Source organism: Erpetoichthys calabaricus, chromosome 15 (genome assembly GCF_900747795.2).
Source record: "Erpetoichthys calabaricus chromosome 15, fErpCal1.3, whole genome shotgun sequence".
Lineage (NCBI taxonomy): Eukaryota > Metazoa > Chordata > Cladistia > Polypteriformes > Polypteridae > Erpetoichthys > Erpetoichthys calabaricus.
In genome coordinates, this window is record NC_041408.2 from 65,084,737 (window position 1) to 65,101,973 (window position 17,237).

Sequence of the window (17,237 nt, forward strand, 5' to 3'; positions counted from 1 at the left end):
ACAACAACACCAATATTTATTTATATAGCACATTTTCATACAAATAATGTAGCTCAAAGTACTTTACAGGATGAAGAAAAAGAAAAAAGACAAAATGTAAAAATAAAATTAGGCAATACTAATTAACATAGAATAAAAGTAAGGTCTAATGGCCAGGGAGGACAGAAAAAACAAAAAAAAACCCCAGACGGCTGGAGAAAAAAACAAAATCTGCAGGGGCTCCAGGGCACGAGACCGTCCAGCCCCCTCTAGGCATTCTACCTAGCATAAATGATCTCAATCAGTCCTCATGGTTTTCAGGGTTCACATGGAAGAACTTGATGATGATGGTCATGTGGACCTCTGGCCTTCAATCCATCAATGTGGGGACAGCACGGTGCTTTGATTGGGTGGTAGTGCCACCACAGAAACCCGGAAAAAGAACAGCAAAGAAAGTTGGGGTTAGTACGGATTTTGGAGCCACCATGAATGATAATGATAATTAAATGCATACACAGAATATCAGGATTAAATTAAAATGAAGCTATGAGAAAGCCATGTTAAAATAATTAGTTTTTAGCAGTTTTTTTAAATACTCCACTGTATTAGCCTGGCGAATTTCTATTGGTAGGTTGTTCCAGATTCTAGGTGCATAACAGCAGAAGGCTGCCTCACCACTTCTTTTAAGTTTAGCTCTTGGAATTATAAGCAGACACTCATTTGAAGATCTAAGGTTACGATTTGGAGTGTAAGGTGAAAGGCATTCCGGGATATAGGATGGAGCGAGATTATTTAAGGCTTTGTAAACAATAAGCAGTATTTTAAAGTCAATTCTAAATGGCACAGGTAACCAATGTAGTGACATCAGAACTGGAGAAATGTGCTCAGATTTTCTTTTCCTAGTTAAGATTCTAGCAGCTGCATTCTGCACTAGTTGCAATCGATTGATGTCTTTTTTGGGTGGTCCTGAGAGGAGTGTGTTACAGTAATCTAGCCGACTGAAAACAAAAGTGTCAACTAATTTCTCAGCATCTTTCAAAGTTATAAGAGGTCTAACTTTTGCTATATTTCTTAAGTGAAAAAATGCTGTCCTAGTAATCTGATTAATATGCGATTTAAAATTTAGGTCAGAGTCAATAATTACCCCTAAATTCTTTACCTCCGTCTTGACTTTTAATCCTAATGGATCAAGTTTATTTCTAATACCCTCATTATATCCATTTTTGCAAATCACTAAAATTTCTGTTTTCTCCTTATTTAGTTTGAGAAAATTACTACCATTGACATTGCGTCAGTGAACCAAGAGAGTCGGGTCATCAGGCGCTTTCGATAAATATAGTTGTGGATTATCAGCATAGCTGTGGTAGCTCACGTTATGCCTTGAAATAATCTGACCTAATGGAAGCATGTAAATCAAAAAGAGCAGTGGATCCAAGATAGATCCTTGTGGAACACCATATAGAATATCATGTGTCTTTGAAGTATAATTACCACAACTAACAAAGAATTTTCTACCTACCAGGTAGGACTCAAACCAATTTAAGACACTGCCAGAGAGGCCCACCCATTAACTAAGGTTATTTCTAAGAATATTGTGATCAATGATATCAAATGCGGCACTCAGATCTAAGAGGATAAGAACAGATACACAACCTCTGTCTGCATTTACCCGCAAGTCATTTACTACTTTAACAAGTGCAGTTTCTGTACTGTGATAAAGGGGTTTAGTATCTTAGGAAGCATATGAAACAGCCTGAAGAATGCATATACACTAAATGTTATGACAACAATAAACATCTTTTTAAAATTATTGGAGAATTAAAACTCATACTATTGGGTATAGATGGACATAGCTAGGGTACGTATGCTATGTAATAAAAATCATATGTTCTTTTTCTAATTAAGAAGCTAGATGAAACAAAATATTGGATTCAGTCACAACAGTTCTCCAGGATGTTTAGGAAACAGTTATTAACTATTAAAATGTGTCTACTCAATTCCATCCATGGAAGGATGCAATACTTTGTGCATTCTCATTTATCCATCCACTTTGACCAGTATCTTAATTAGAGGTGAATCCCTGATAGTTACTGGATTCTAATAGTGGATCTAATTTTTAGTTTCTTCTTTGCTCACTCAGAAATTAGGGTTAGGGTAACCCTGTGAAATTAGAATTACTCAGTGTTATAAAATCTGTTGATTCTGTACATTCAGTCTACACATTTTATTTCTAGCTGAAGCAATAAAATTTTGCAATTATTCAGAATCAAGAATCTACTGGCAACTTTCATCAAACAAGTGTGAGTGTAAGAGCAGCTCTTCTACAGGGCTGGCTCCTTGCCCTCATAACTTTTTACCTTGAATGAATCCCACTACAGTGTTTTACAATAGTTTGCTTTTGTGAAATGCTAATTTGAGTTTAAAGTAAATCAGGGGCAGATTTTTAACACCCTAGTTAGCACTTCTGCCTCATAGTGCTGGATTCAAATAACAGCTTAGTTACTGTCTATGTAAAGTTTGAATGTTTCCAGGGTCTAAATTTTTTCCTTCTTTTTTTCTCACATCCAAAAACAGCATATTAGTTTGATTTGGTTACTTAATTTTGATCTGGCATACATATTTGCCTGAGTGTGCTCTGTGATTAGCTGGGTTGGCACTCGGTCAAACTTGGGTTGTGCCTTGTGCCAAATACTGCTAACATATGGGGTAAGTTAGCTTTAAAAAAATGAATAAATGAATTTTGAAATGCACATTTCATTCAGGTTTCATCCTAATGCATATGTTATACTGCACTGTTATTTTTTCATTCAACTTTTGAGTCAAAATACAAAATACAATATCTGCATTTTGTTCTCCCTGTGTCTGCGTGGGTTTCCTCCCACAGTCTAAAGACATGCAGGTTAGGTGGATTGGCGATTCTAAATTGAAGCTAGTGTGTGCTTGGTGTGTGGGTGTGTTTGTGTATGTCCTGCGGTGGGTTGGCACCCTGCCCGGGATTGGTTCCTGCCTTGTGCCCTGTGTTGGCTGGGATTGGCTCCAGCAGACCCCCGTGACCCTGTGTTCGGATTCAGCGGGTTGGATAATGGATGGATGGATGGATATCTGCATTTTGAGGAAACTACGTAAAAATTAACAGGATATTGCTTTAAAACATTTTGGTTACCAGGCTGTATTCAGCTTCTTAGTTTTAAAACCGATTCTTGTTTGGAATTATAAGGAAGAACTGCTGGCAGGTGTTTTTTAAGGATGAGCTGCAGATATGAATTAAAATGAAATTAATGCCTCTAAGAGCAGTACACTGCTATTCACACCTGCATTTTTGGTATCACAATTTTGTTTTTAAAGATGAATACAGCTGTTATAAAATTTGTGTGTTGTTTTCTTATGTTCTATCAATGTTATCAAAAAAGAAACCAACTAAAGCAAATTGTGAACTCATTCAGATTCCTCAGTCTGAGAAACAAGTTAAGAACTGTCATGTATAAATTGTCAAGGAGTTCAAAAACAGATACAAATTAATCTCTTATTTAACAGACTGGTTACAAAGTAAAGCACCATTTACTGTAATACTATGTGTTACAAAGTTGAAAACTAAAGCATTAATAGCAAGTGGATGAAAAATAACCTTACAGTATGAAATTATACATTTGGCATAAATTGTTGTAGGTAGAAAGTAATATATTGCTAACATTTGTTGTGCACAATACATAAATTGCATGCATAATCTCTTAAAATCTTATGAGTATCGCATCTCATTTGTAAAATTACATTTGTTCCCATCATGGCAGCATAATGGCCAGTGTTAGGTAAGATCGCATATTCGATTATTGTCTACATCTTTTTTTCTGTCATTCTATAGGTCCAGATCTCCCCTCATATTCAATGGTGTGTATGTTATATTAAGTAGAGACTCTGAATGAGTCTTGCAAGCATGATTATGCTCTGCTTTGTCTTGTGTTGGATTGGTTTATATCAAATACGCCTTTGCTTCAGGATCTCATTGACAGTAAACAGGAATAACCATTTTAAGGAAACAAATGGACAAACTATACATTTGGTACCTAACTCATGTTACAATTAACCAAGGGCTATGTCCTGCTCTAGCCTTGGGTCATCAAGCTGGAACCTACTTGAAACTTGCGTGTTTCTGTCTTTCTATTGTGGCATACATACATCTTGCTAATTTGCTGTGAAATAAAAGTAAACTGCCATACAAATGATTCTATAGAAATAAATTGACACAAGGGCTGTTTTGACTGTGATGGGGAATAGATTGCTGCTTTTTCACAAAGCTTATTTTCTAAAGCTCAACAATGTGCAAAAAGGCAATTAAAAAAAACAAGAATCTGAACAATATAGTGATCTTAACCTCTTCACTAATGATGTTATGTAGTAATACACTAAAGTAAATTTTACATGGCAGCGCTTTCCTCAAACTACATGAATATCTGCTTGCACACTGGGAACCAGAATCTCATAAGTATTTCTTTTCAACAGTGCATTTCACAGAGCATGAGAATTTTGTGAGAGAAAAAGGAGTACTGGAGATGAATGTAAGGATAGTTAAGGATATGTATGAGGGTGCCTACACACAAGTGAGAAGTAGTGCAGGAATGACAGATGGATTTGCAGTTAAGGTTTTAGTTACATCAAGGATTATCATTTGGTCCATGTCTTTTTACTGGATATTTTTGCTAGGGAATTAGTAGATAAGGACCCATTGTGCATGCTATTTGAAAATGACATCATGCAATGTGGAACCACTAAGAAAACTGTGGAAGGGGAACTGGAGCAGTGGAGAATAGCTATGTATGGCTGAGGCCTTAAGATTAGTAAAATAAAGACAGAATATGTAAGATTTAGCGGACAAGAACAAGATGGAGAATTTAACCTCCAAGGAGAAAGGCTTAAAAGGATGTAAAGTTCAAATAGCTAGATATAGAAATAAACCATTAAATACAATTAGGTTGGAAAAAGGTATCAGGAGCATGAAGTGACCAAAACAATTAGTGCATGAGTGAAAGGTAAAGTGTATAAAACAGTGGTCACACCAGCTTTGAACTTAGGCAGTTATAAAGGTGAATGAAAGGAAATAGGATGCTACAGAAATGAGGACTGTAAGATAGATGTGTGGAGTAACAGAAATATAATTAAAGTTGGGGAAATCTCAAAGTGGTATGGGCATGTCATGAGAAGAGAGGAAAACAATGTGTGTAGAAGAAACATGGATATGGAGATGTCAGGACAGAGGAGAAAAGGATAACCAAAGAGAAAGTGGATGGACTGTGTGAAGGGAGGGGAGCCTAAGGAAGAAAGGGGTATCAACTATGTATGAATATAACAGACAAGAGTGAAGGAGGCTGGTCCAGTATTGTAACCCCACATAAAACTGGAAAAAGCATTAGAAGAAGTAGAAGAATAAGAAGTGCATTTCACAGAGCATAATATCCCAAGGTACTTTACAGCAGTGTTTCTGAAATCTGTGGGTCACTGGACTCCCCAGATGGATCATCAGCTTAAGTTAAAAAAAAAACTAAATAAATAAATCAGCCTTTGCTTTAATGTTTCAGGGGGATACTGTTAGCAGATTTCAGTTCTGCATACAGTCAAAGGGACATTTTGCTCCCGTGCACTGAGGAAACGACTGACATAACACCAGTTATGAGCAGATGACAACCAATTATACATGACACGCTTCATTAAAAAAGCCAACAAACATGGAGAAGCTCCTCAAATGCCCCCTAGCATCACCTACTCTGAACTCTTCCAATTCTGCTTCAACCTCACAATAGTAATCCCAAAAACCTGAACCCAACAAGAATTTTAATAGAACATACAACCCTGATTTTCTGAGATAAAGATTTACTTTTACCGTGAAGTGTGGCAAGCAACAGCCGTTGTGCATTATCTACGGTGTGTTTGCACTACCGAATGAAAGCATGGAGTCATTAGCCATAAAGACATATGGAAACAAAGCATGCTGCTTACAGAAATTTTTTAAATGAAAAAATAAAAATCTTGGGGCTACACAGTGTATTTGTACAACACGTCAGCAGGCACTTAGGGCATAGTCTCATTGCACATTGAATTGCCAAATATAAGAAAGTGCACATAATTGCAGAAAAGCTTGTTTTGCTTTGTGCAAAAAATAAGCACACCGAAATTCTAGACGAGTCAGCCGTCTGCAAATGAAAACATATTAATTTTTACATTCTCTTTACTTACCCTGATTTCGACAAACTTGTGAAAATAAGACTAGCCCAGGTTACCAACTAAAAAGATAAATGGACAATAAAGCTGATTAAGTATTAAACACCCATGTGTTGAATTATTTTTAGGTGTATTTCGTTTATTATGTACACTATATTTAAATATTGAGCATACATTTACTGGTATTTGTTAATGTATGCCCATTAGGGGAAATTCTTTGTTAGTTTGCATTAAAATTATTGGTACTGAAAAGAGCCATCACTGAATAAAAATAGATAAAACTGGATCCTGAGGCCAAGAAGGTTGAGAACCATTGCTTAACAGCTTTCACCACAATACAAGTAAAAATAACAAAGTGAAATACAAAATAACCCAGACAAAATTATTAGAAAATGATATGGGATATACTTACAAAAAACATTTTTAAAAGTGCACTTGGGCATTAGGACCAAGGATTAACTTCCAAAACAGGCAGCCTCAAAGCAGTGACATCACTAGATTTGGTGTCACCTAGTGCAGTAAACAAGGTCAGATTAAGACCCTTACAGGACCCTTGGTGACTTCATGAAAAGAGCTCCTTAACAGAGAGTTGATCATACATTAAACAATGCAGCCTGCTGATACTCCATCATTTCATCAAGCTTGCCCCCCTCCCCTTGGTAATTTCAACCTGAAAACACTGCACAAAAAGTTTAGACAGTCATCTTGGTGTCACCAGGTGTTGCCTGCCACTGCCTCAAAGCTAAATGAGACCTTACCAACCCCACGATTAAGATGCCACTTTCAGCAGAGGAAATATAAACCAGGAAGTGTGGTGTAGCAGTTACGGCAGGATGTTGGGCAACAAACTCACTGGTTTGATTCCAGGCTTTTTGTGTGTAGATAAGAAAATCACTTACTCTAGCTATACTCTGCATAATTGTACATCTACGAAAAAAAAATCATTCTTATTTGATAGTTTCGTCTTACAGGAGGCTTGCTCTAAAGTGATACTGTAAACCACTGATTGTTGTTCGGGAGTGTAATTTTACAATTTTAAAGCTGAAAATGAAGAAGATGATCCGCTGTGGCAACCCCTAACGGGAGCAGCCGAAAGAAGAAGAAGAAAGCTGAAAAACAAATCAATAAAAGTATTGTGCAAAAGATGCTGAAGATGAACCTGAAAATATCGTATACAGATTGTGTGGCTACTGGGAATAATACATTTAATACCCAAAAGAAACCCATCTCGCACTAAACATGTACACTTATACCACTTCCTTATTATTACAGTCCAAATTTAGACAGTATTTTCTTTCCGGTATATTTTATTGAATCATGCCCAGCGGTAATAAAAAAAACGGCTGCTTCGCCTTTTACGCTTGATTTAAAGTGACAACTGTCTATTGGCTACACGACTTTTTATATATCATCATTACATTTATCATCCACTGATCACTTGATGCTGCTTCTTTATCTAGTTGCTAAAAACAGTTCAGGGATTCCGATCTCAGGGGAAGTCAAACATGTGGCCGTTTGGATTTTTACTTCTCTACTCCCAGGCAGCCTACCACACTGGGCTGGACACATGCTTACTCAAGAACGCAAAAGCTTTACTACATTTTGTAAGTGAAACTCTCAACTTATGCTAATATGCAAGCACACAATTAAAATCTTTCATTTGAAACGTAGTGTAAAGCTCGCCCTAATCGCTGCCTTTCAGTATTCACACCTACTTTAAGAAACACCCCACAGCCAGACTCATTTCATCCGCGTACTGCCAGCCGCATGCCACACACGCCCTTTTCCCGCCTACTTGAGTTTGCTCAAAAGCGGAAATGACACAAGATCGGGAGAGACTGAGACAGTACAAAAGTACACCGTTGGACACGCCCACAGTCGGGCTTGAAAGGGAGGGGGGAATTGTGAAATGGGAGTGTTCTCCGTCTCAGCTAATCGAATTGAAAATAGTAAGAGACTAATCTCTCTTTCTCTCGGGTGTGGTATTGACTAACCCTCCGTGTACATGTGGCGGGCACTCAGTAGGAAGAGGTAATGAACTTCACTCCTTCTTGACAATTAATTTTAGTTTTTTAAGATGATTGGTTTAGAAAGAGACACTGCAGCATGAAGTCGAAAGATCTTGAATAGGCGAGAAGCGCCAAGTAAGGAGCACAGAAAGTAGTTTCTGTGTTTGTTTGCGAGTGGGTGCGCGCAGGTTAGTGCCCTGAAGTAAACGCATGGCTGTTCTCACTATGAGAGAGTGCTTGCTTTAAATTCAGCAGCTGTTCAAGAAGACACTTGTGGGTTTTATTAAGTGACTGATTCATATTTTCGTTTAAAGATTTTCGTGTAGTAATAAAAGAATCTAAAAATAATCGTTTCGTTTAGTCGGTCTTTAGTCTGTGGCAGGCTGTACTGCTCTGTTCTGAGTTTCTATGGCAACCGTAACTGTATTATCGTCAAATGCACCGATTTTGGGAAACGGCTAATTTATTTCTTTTGTAAAGAAAGGAGGCTAAAAGCAGATCAGATGTGTGTAGAAGCGGATGTATAGTAGGTAGTCACCGTGAGTGAAGAAAAAGAAACTCCCTCGTAGCGGTTATCAATGTATTTGTTTCTCTCTCCAGTCAGTCTTGAGGGTACATTGGTTTCCTTGGAAACAGACCGTAGTGAGGGCTTCTTCACCGATGCTTTCCAGTGCACCGTGATTTCCGACAAAAGCTTTAGTGAGGGTATCCTGGTGGCTGCTGCATCACGAGTTCGTCACTGTCCTGGTTATAAAAGATTTATCTGTCAGTCATTCACAGACAAAATGGCCAATGTCGGAAAGGTGTTTTTTGTTTTGTTTTTGTAATTATAGTAGTAGGAATGCCGATAACGAACTGTATAATAACAGTGTACCTGCGTGTTAGACTAAGGGTAGAATGCAGGATATTTACATTTACACCTGTGTGTGTGTGTTGATAATGCCCATCTTGGAAAACTGTCATCTAATAAATAATACTATCTTAATTTATGTATTGGCAGAGCCAACTGATATGTATTGTTATCTACAGCTGTACAAAACACTAGTACTTTCCATTTGTGCTGCTGTTTTCCAGTTCAGTGCACTCATTTGTCTGTCTTTTTCTAAAACTCACCTATTCAGCCACAATCTAGCCCAACAATATTGTGTCAGAGGCAGGAATCGCCTCTGAATGGGATGCATATCCATTAAAATCCTCACACATACTCGCATCTACACTCATTCCAATTGAGACAATTTAGATTTGTCAGTTAGCCTTAAATTTAGGTCTTTTTGGTGCAAAAGGATACTGCTTTGATACATTTTATGCTCATTTTTTTAACCTTTTAATATAAGGTTGTGAAGAATCAAAGTCTGTCCTGGTAACTTTAAGAGAAAAATCGGATCTAACCACAGATCAGAATCTGCCCATCATATGTTCAATTAAATGATTAAAAACAAAGCCTGATTTCGTGTGGTGGCACATTGCTTTGTGCTGCTCCCTCATTACTCAAGAGTGTCTGAGTTAATGATGGCTTGGTAGCATTCTCACCTGATTGTCCAATTTTTCTGAAACATGCAGTGTAACCTATTGGGTAACTTTTAATTAGATCTGTGTGGGTATATGCCTGAGTGTGCCTTAGTTTTCAAAAACTTAGTAATTTGTTGAAACCAAACTACAGCAAAGCTGATCACTTCATTTTCTAAGATATTAAAGTGATTCAGAAAATAGAGGGATGTTTTTCTGTTTTGGGCCCTGCAAGCCTCTACTGGAATAAGCAGATTTGGAAAAATTATTTAATGAATGAAGAAATGTGAAGTGTTTTTGCTTACATTAGCTACTCTGCCCAGTAGAAGGTCCATTGGAAATCAAGGGCTGTGGTACCGTGGGATTGTGTTTTAACATTTTGGCACCCCGTTTATTGCAAGGGTACCCACCATTGAAGATGAAACATTGATCCACCGAGTGTCTCCTCCCTGGAAGCAACATCTAACATTATGATAACCAAAGGATCGATTTATCTTTATTTTAAATATTACGGCACCTTTAAAAGTTACTTTATAAAGCAAACAAGAATACAATGGAATTCAGTAAAGTTTAACTAATACAGAAATGGTACTTTCCTGAAAGACAGCAATAGTAAGAGTACTTTTTATGTATGGAGTTGAAAAGAATCTAATTAAGAGCACATGTCTGCTAATAAACACTTGCTGGCTAGCAAGCGCCATGTGTATTTTTATATTTCAGCCCTAGCAAGTGCAATTCTTAAGCCAAAGCACATTTTGTTATGTGTACAAATGTCAAAAGTGTGACTCATGCCATTTTTATGTGATTAAGTGTACCATTTTTATTAAGAAGTACAGTTCTAGGTTTAGTAAAATTTACTTTTTTTGTTGACACTTTCAGTTCAATGAATGTTTTGTTACATTAGGAGCACTAACATATAATACAAAAAAAGTGTTTCTGTAAGATAGCGTTATAATATCCATCCATCTACACATTTTCTGCCGCTTATCTGTGTATGTCTCACAGGGGAACAGTCTAAACAAAGATTCCTAGACATTCCTTTTCTCGCCATCTTCTCCAACTCCTCCAGCAGAAACCAAGGTGTTCCCAGCCCAACTGAGAGATATAATATCCAGTAAAGATAAATTATTCATGACATCCATCCATCCATCCATTTTCCAACCCGCTGAATCCAAACACAGGGTCACGGGGGTCTGCTGGAGCCAATCCCAGCCAACACAGGGCACAAGGCAGGAACCAATCCCAGGCAGGGTGCCAACCCACCGCAGGACACACACAAACACACCAAGCACACACTAGGGCCAATTTAGAATCGCCAATCCACCTAACCAGCATGTCTTTGGACTGTGGGAGGAAACCGGAGGAAACCCACGCAGACATGGTGAGAACATGCAAACTCCACGCAGGGAGGACCTGGGAAGCGAACCCAGGTCCCCAGGTCTCCCAACTGCGAGGCAGAAGCGCTACCCACTGCGCCACCGTGCCGCCCTATTTATGACATGTTAAGGTTATTTTATTGTAAGGCCTAGGCAGTTGTTTTATGATAAAAAAAAACATTAAATTGTATTATTTTACAAAAGTTTCTCCTTTAGTGAATGTGCTTAATTTCTCTAATTTTTGATCAAATTAATTTGAACGGAAAAAAAACTCCCTAATTGAAATTACATTGTAATCCTGGCAGTCATACATAGTACTACCCAGGTTGAGGGTATCAACTGGCTCTGCCTTTACTAACTAAATTTTGGAGTAAACCAAGGCAGTAATACTCTGTAAAAATAGGGAGCCTGTGTAAATTTTTTTGGGATAAGTTAAAACTGTGTGGGTTTGCATATCAGACAAGTGCAAGTCCGGGAAACAATTGCTAGCCAGTGTGTGGGCAGTAAGTAATTTTGGAATGAAAAGTGGCCTATAATGTTCCCTTGCATAAATGTTGAACCTGTACAGAAGCTGGTGGAGTTAGGTTCAGTGGTGTGGATTTGCATACTGGACAAGCACATACACACATTCAGCTTTATATTCTTATGTAAAAATCAAGTCCTTTTAAAAGAGAGTTTAGTCTCTGCTCCTGGAGTGATGATAATCATTTACTGCTTTGGGCCATAGTTGGTTGGTTCAGTTTTTTTCAAGTTTACAAATAGTTGAGCCTTTTTATATTTCATGATTTTAACTTTATAGGCCATCAGCATATATTGAAATATCAGTTACTGAGGTGTGACAGCTACGTAATGGCTTAGACAGCAGAGCACCCTAACCCTTTCAAAATGAAATTGATACTTTCTACAATGAGAATCTTTAGGTTTTTGTGTTCTTTTGTGGATAACTATTTTATTGTTCAGAACGTTTTCCACATACAATTTAACAATAATGTTTCAATACGATTATCATATAGTACATGTCATTTTTCAGGGCTTTAAAGGTTATTTTCTCAATGTCTGGGTGCTTTTAGTCCAGCTGTCACTGTGGTATTAATCATTAAATTTGATATTCTGTAAAATCTAGTGTCCTGTTAATGGGTACTTCCTTGTACCCAGTGCTGCCAGGATAGACTTTGGCTCCTTGTAACCCTTTAAAACATAAAATGGGTTTGGAAATACAGATGATAGATCATAAAATGTGAGCTCGTTTTGATTCATAGCTATCCAAATTATTGGCTCAGTTACACTATAAATTTGTTTGATCATACGGGAAGAGTTTTAGAGAGGACACTTCTATAAGTTCTGTACTTTAATTTGTGTTATTTTGTTCTAATTAATGTGAGATATTTAAATATTAAACGTTTGTAAAGTGCTGTATTTAAGTTAGATGTTTGAGTAATTGCGTGCTTTAAACTGAAGTACATTTTGTTTTAAAGATTTTAGTTTATAGTGTCTTTCATGGATCGTTGCACGTTATTATAGATCTAAGGGTAGAATTAAATTGTTGCAGTTTAATTTATGTTGAAACAGAGTGCAATTGCTAAATGAAACATGACGACTTCGTTCTGAAAAACTGCTTATGAATTACGTCTCAGCTGTTAACTGTAATAACTATAAATTCTAGCTGTTACTATTCTTTGACCTGCTGTAAAGTACTTTTCTACTTTAACAGCTGAGGAGAAAGAAAAGACTTTAGAACGCTGCTTGCCAAGGTTACCTACTACTCCTTGCATTATATGAATATTTGTTACAAAATAGTCAAACATATGTTTAAATAATAATATCTTAATTGTATTATTGCAGTTTAGTTGTAAAAACTGAAGCAGTCTGTTTGTAACTTTCAAAAATAATGAGCCTGAATTAACTGGTATTATTCATTCATTTTCTTAACCTTCTTTGTTGAATATTGAGCTATGGGGAGGCAGAGCCTATCCATGTTCTATTGAGCACAAGGCAGGAGTCATTTTTCACGAAGTACAAATTCATTACAGTCACCGACTTACCCATACTGTGGCAGTCAATCCAGTGTCTTTGGGATGTGGTGAGAATATGCAAACTCTACCTGGACAGAGGCTGGCTTGAAAATCAAACCTGGGCCCTTGAGCCATAATGTAGCAGGGAATGCTGTCCTGCATGTGTCAGTTCTGTGCATATCACACCAAAAGCAAATGATGGTACAGAACATGACACGAATGTTATGTGTGCTTATTCCAGATCAAGGTTTTTTTTATTAGACAGCAGACAAAAAAATCACAAACATACAGGTAAATGGGTGGTGAAGATTAAACAAAACTTTCAAAAAAGCTGTGTGGAGCCACAATCTGAGCATACCACAAATAAGATGAGGGTCACATGCATTGCCACTCAGGTGATGGGCAAGAGTGGGGCAGACCTAGATGTACTAGACATTGACCATGGAAATTTACTCTTGGGATGTGGAATTGAGGATGTCTGGTGAAGAAAGATATAGAATTTGTTTGGGAGACTAAACAATCCTTGTTGACTTTGGAAGATGACTTCTATCAAGATTGCTCTCTCTCCTACTCCAGGTTTGCCCTACTACAGGAGTCAAGACGTGTGGAAATGCTCAGAAGTACCTGGCTGGCCGCTGTACAGTTAGATTATTTTTACATGAGTCAGGAGCTTGCCTTTATACATCTTCAAGCTGCATAGAGCAATAAAAGTGACCATTAGTTGCATGTATGTATTTAAAAAAAGTGTTCACAGTATTTGGTTTTAGAGATAAAGTCTACCAGCAGGACTACATAGTCAGTAGACGGTGTGCACTTTAGTACGGCTTCACTTTATCTGCTCATATGGAGAGTGATTGACCCACCTAGAGAGGCAGTGTGATTGTGAGGAACAGCCTGCCTGATCTAAATCTGAATAGTGAATTAGAACTGGATTTCTTTCCCAGATATGGAGATTAGATAATGAACACAACGTTTGAACACAAGATTGCTGATAAATTTACCTGGTATTATAGTGTAGCATAAAGTCTTGAATACTATAGTATTCAATCAACTTTGTAGTAACTGTGTAGTATCTGTATAATTAGATGTGAGGCCTTGAGTTCTGGACACACTGGTAAACAGAGGTGCTGAGCTGTCAATCACCTCTTGATGGTGAGCTGGCTTTTATGGGTGAATGGAGGGTCTGTTTGACAAACTTGGAAGGCCCAAATGGATGGTGAGGATGTGCTTTGAATGACGAGTATTTTCCTCTGTTCAGGATGAGTTACATTCACACCTTTTCAAAGAGTTTCTTCTACATCTCAGGAGAGGTCAGGGGTGCAGAATTCAAGACTTCAGTGGAGGCAGCTGTAAGGAGCTGTGAAAAATGTTTTTGGTGCCTGTCATTTTTGTAACCGTAGCAGCAAGTGTAAAGGGAAGGTGTGTAATTGAAGAAATAAGCCTTACATTCATTGTTAACAGGAGAGTCTCCAAATTTGACAGAGACGTACCAGGACACCAAAAATGTGACAGAAGTGAAAGTCATTTGTTTGACGTAATGAATGAAAAGAGGTTCTGTTAAACCATCAAATGAATAAATAATGGTAGGTGGGATGTCATCCGGACTTTTGTTATAAAGGGTGGGGAAACATTGGTCTTTACTGGGAAACAAAGTGCTGAAAAAAAGCACTTGAGGAACTTGTTAATTTTGTGGATGTACCCACATTGTAAGAGGCAGGGCCAAAAGTTGAGACTCTGTGTTTGAATCATTCATATGATTTTCATAGAAATATTATTAAGGCTATCCATTGGCGAATCAAAGGGTTTCATCTGTACTGCTTGTAGATGATGTTGTCCTCTTGGTCTCTTCAGCCTGTAATATTTAGTCTGAGAATTAACACCTTCGAATGTGAGGTCATGGTTCTCCCTTAGAAAAAAGTGGCTTGTTTCCTATAAAAAGGAGTAAGCATCTTTTCAGGAGTTCAAATACTGGTGGGTCTTACTCGTGAGTGAGGATAGAGATGATTATGAGGTTTATCACTGAATCAGTGCAGAAGTATAAGTTTAAAAAAATTCTACTGGACTATGGTGGTGAATCAAGAGCTTAGTCAGTAGATTAAGCTGTTGATTTACTAGTTGAACTATATCCCCATCCTTGCCGGTGATTACAAACTTTGGATAGTGACTGAAAAAAAAAAGATGATTAGTTCAAGTAGCTAAAATGGGGTTTCTTTATAGGTTTGCTGGGCACACTCTTCATTACAGCTCAGCAGTAGACTACAACTAATTCCTTAGATAGAAGGAGCCAGTTGAGGTAATTTGGTGATGTAGTTGGGATACTCTTGCATTCCGGTGTTGGGAGGTGTACAAGGCACAGCCCACTGGGATATGACTAAGGGGCAGGCTTGGGACTTATAGAGTTGTAGGTTGGGAGGCCTAGTCCGGAAAGTACAAAATGTTGCCATTGTGACCCTCACCAGAAAGAAGTGATTGAAAATAAAGATAGCTATGAACTATCTACTGAAAACAAAAAAGCAGTAGCAATTGCAACAACACACCGAATATTATAGTTGTTCCACACATAGATCTCTTAAAGGGGCACTGCGCAACAGAGGAGTTGTAATGTTTTTACTTTGATAGAAACACTGTGTATTACACCAAAAACACAATTATGGGTTGTCTTGAAAGTCTTTTGTGCAGAGAATGGATGCTACTGGGAATTTTTCATTTCAATTCTCAATGCCTTTGAAAGAATACATAAATGCTGTGACAGCATTGTGATTACAAACCTTCAAAATTTAATTTCAGAAAATTTATTCAATGAATGCCAGACACTTGAAAAGTGCATTTTGTTGTACAGGTGACACCAGAAAGAGCTAATAGTCAGTCTCACAGCTTAAATTGAAGTCTTTTTCTTTTACATGTATATCTACATGTCAATTTTCGAACTGTTGTTATTGGACATGTATCTTGTACAGGTGCAGATCAGATGTTATTTACTGGTACTTGAGTTGGATATGCTGGTGGTACTACTTAATGACTGTAGAGAGACAACTCTATGTATTGAACAGAGCTTAAAGGCATAGGCTTATCAAAAAGACTCTGGTTGCTAATAATTAAGCATGTCAGGTTCACAACAGGGACTGACAAATGCCTCAGTCATATTTGTTTTTTATTCACGTAGCCCAAGGGGTAATGTTATGAAAGAATCAATTGGTCCTGCAAGAAGCAACATATGTGTACATGAGTGCTTTTATCTAAAAGCATTATGTCATCACTCTGCTTCCTGTTCTTATAAATGAGAGAATTGCACATGTTATTATCATTATAAGATCAATTTTTGGTAAGTTAATGATAATGTTAAATTTGAATTAAGCATTTGCTTATTTATGAGAATAATTTAGCTTTACATAGATAAAGAAAGGTTCTGTTTTATCCCCTACAAGCTAAACTGTAAATGGAACATTCCTGTCACCTTGCTATAAGTCTGATGTAACAGTAAAAAAGGTTTTTTGTGTTTCGTTTGTGAATTGTAAGGTACAGTATTAAGACATGTTGGTTTCTAGTCATAAAAGATGTAATGTAGCAGACAGCAGAAATAATACAATGAAGCATAAATATAGATAAGTAAGCCTGAAACTGAAACATCATAGATACAGTTTTATTTTGTGTGTAAAGAATTTTTATTTTCAATATTTTTGATTTGCTTTGCAATTTTAAAAGTCTGAAAACTAAGATCCACAAACTGGAATTCCTTTTGCTATGTGTCATATAGTTAGTTGTTTGATCCCTTGCCATCTTAGTAGCTGTACAATTTTGAAAACACTGAAGAAGCGTAGTTACACCATATTAAACCCACTCCTTTTTAACATATCTTTAAAAAAGAATGTTGCTGTGTGAAGAATTTTAAAATAATTTGAATATTACATTAGGACATAATGAATGCAACTTTATTTAAATGCTTGTCTATAATGTTTACCTTGTTTAATCTGAATATATACGGTTTGTGATTAAAAATTAAAGTATAGCCATAAAGAATAATAATTTACTTTACATGAAATAAGACATATAGAATAGGTGACACATTGAGGGAAATTTTATCTTTTTACATAAGCTTAATAAGGGGAAATAAATATTTCATCCCCTGCTGAATTTGTAAGTTTACT

General features: G+C 37.1%; 1 protein-coding gene and 1 long non-coding RNA gene across 2 annotated transcripts in view; one reads left to right on the forward strand and one right to left on the reverse strand.

The window, feature by feature from the left end:
* Positions 1 to 7,958, reverse strand: part of LOC114666290 (uncharacterized) — a 29,652-nt gene extending 21,694 nt beyond the window's left edge. The window contains exon 1 of the long non-coding RNA XR_003718555.2: positions 7,905 to 7,958. This is a non-coding gene — a long non-coding RNA (uncharacterized LOC114666290). The remainder of the gene's footprint in view (positions 1 to 7,904) is intronic.
* A 101-nt stretch (positions 7,959 to 8,059) lies between these two features.
* Positions 8,060 to 17,237, forward strand: part of agpat4 (1-acylglycerol-3-phosphate O-acyltransferase 4 (lysophosphatidic acid acyltransferase, delta)) — a 76,587-nt gene continuing 67,409 nt past the window's right edge. The window contains exon 1 of the mRNA XM_028820138.2: positions 8,060 to 8,220. The gene's annotated coding sequence lies outside the window, so the exon portion shown is untranslated. The remainder of the gene's footprint in view (positions 8,221 to 17,237) is intronic.